Source organism: Etheostoma spectabile, chromosome 18 (assembly GCF_008692095.1).
Source record: "Etheostoma spectabile isolate EspeVRDwgs_2016 chromosome 18, UIUC_Espe_1.0, whole genome shotgun sequence".
NCBI lineage: Eukaryota > Metazoa > Chordata > Actinopteri > Perciformes > Percidae > Etheostoma > Etheostoma spectabile.
In genome coordinates this window covers 9,756,488-9,758,963 of record NC_045750.1, presented here as the reverse complement: position 1 = coordinate 9,758,963, position 2,476 = coordinate 9,756,488, and positions in this window count along the sequence as shown.

Genomic DNA, 2,476 nt, shown 5'->3' with positions numbered 1-2,476 from the left:
GTTTACACACATAAATGGGAAGTGACAACTAAGCACCCGGAGCTATAAGTGTCTGGCCCCCCCACCAGGGGGCAGTCACTCTGAACATGACCAACACGTGCACCAGGAGTAGAAAGTGAGGGTGGTCTGACAGAGGGACCCATATGGATTACTCAACATACATGTTCCATGTTCAAGATCTTCTCTGAGGTCCCACTTTCATGTTTGTGGAGGGCATTTTAAAGTGCAGGTACTTTTGAAAGATAAAATTCTCAATTTTGAGTTTTTCCTACTCAAAAGTCATTTCAGAGTGGGAATTAAATTCAGCAAAAGACTTTGGACTAACTTTTCCCATGTATTTTATGGATTTTTTATTTTTAAATTCACAACTTTGGTTTGAGTTATAGCAAAAAGTGAACGTTAAAATGTGAAAGGCCGTAACTGTAAAGAAGTAATTAGAAAACAAATTGTTTTAACTTACCATTTTAATGTTTGTTTTAACTTACCATTTGTACTAAACAGTCCCATTTTCACTCATTATTTTCTTCCATTAAGAAAATTTCTCAAAATACAACATTTCAGTCACTTATGACCAGTGAGATGCTTGGGATAAATGCTTGTTAGGCCTACACAGCTGTGGACAACTACAACATGAAGCCTGAAGACAGAATTCAAGAGGATAAAACTGTCCATGGAGTCTTACAATGAACACAGCACACTTAACCTTTTTATTTGAATATAAACTTTACATATTATGTAAAAGAAATGCACCATTCTCAGTAAAGTTTAGTAAAATAACTTTATTAGTCATTCTTGATTCAGTCCAAAAAAAAGTTACATTTTCTTTTGATCTAAGCAGGGCAGTGAAAATTAGGAAGGTTGAAATGTTAAATTATTTTTTTTGGCAAACACCTGGATGAAAGTGGAAAAATCAAAAGTGAAATGTTTATTTTTTTTAAGTTTTGAGATTGGGATTTTAACGTTTTCATGAAAATATTCAGATTATTCAGTTCCACAAAATTAAAGTGATTGTTTTTGTAAAATGATTCAGTAAAACGAACTGCAACTAAATGCAATGCACGAGATTAACCTGTTTCAATCATACATCAATCTAAATGTTCTAATCTCATTTTTTTCTTACTTCTTTCATACTTCAAAACGAAAATTTCTTGTGCACAAAATAATATTTACAGTAAAAAAAGAAGCTATTTTTTAAAAATAGACTAAATGCATTTGAAACTTTTCACATCATAGCCCATGAGTGAACAATTCAAGGTCCTTGCAGGTTTTACAAAACACAGGGTAGGCTATGCACGTGGGATATTTGACTTACATCTAGACCTACTAAAAATTATTTTCTAAAAATAATCCCCATGCAGACCAGAAATACAAAATTCAAGTTAATAGGATTTGGTAACAAAAGGTGGCATAATACATTTAACAATACATAATTACCTCATTATTTACCACATTAACTAATCCATAATACGACAGGTGTGTAGATTGATCACTTCCTTGACAAGAAAGAATAAAGAGGATAATCAGCAAAGGCCCAATCTCCCTTTAATCATCTCCCAACTAAACAAACAATTTATGTAGAGCCCGTGTAATGCAGGCCTAAGTACGTGCGTGCGTGCACGTGCACGAGAGAGTACCGAACACCAGAGGGCGCTTGACAGTCCTATAAAACCACCCTGAAGTCTTACATATGACTGCAAACTGATGTGCAGACTATTAAAAAGCAAACCTTGTTTCAAATTCTCTAAACCGAAGCTGGTGGTGCATTCTAGTACAGACCAGCTGACTTGTTTGCGTATGTTACAAAATTTATAACGCCTACTATAGACTATTACATAATAGATTGTAAAACATAACTTTAAACACATTTAATATGGATCTTGTTATACTTCTTATCAACCACGCGTCCTTCTATGTCTCGTGAAACTGCTGGGACGGGTCCTAATTCCTGATTGGCTGACACATTTGAAGACGTTCTAAAATACCCAATGAGCACACACCTGGGACCACACTGAAATATTAATCCGCCAACCGGAAATCGCCACTCAGCCACCGCTGGGGAACTATATTACTTGGCGGAAGAGCAGTCATGAAATAACTCCCTGTTCCCTGTATTTCTGTAAAAGTTGTAATTTTACTTATGTTTTGTAATTGAAACTTGCAGTCTAAGAGGATAAGAAAGACAAACACTCAGTTGCACCAAAACACACACACACACACACACACACACACACACACACACACACATACATATTTTTTTTTTTTCCCCTCTGAAACAAGCAGCAGGCCCTTACGTGTTAGTCATGTTTCAATCATATGTCTATTTTTATTACATCGTTTTTCCAGACTTGTATACTCCTTAAAAAAACACGTAGTAGGCCTACTAGTAGTCAACATTGCAGTAAGATATAAAAATTGGTAAAGTTTAACTAGTAGGCTATAGGCCTACAGTAAAAATTACTTAAGATCTATCTATCTA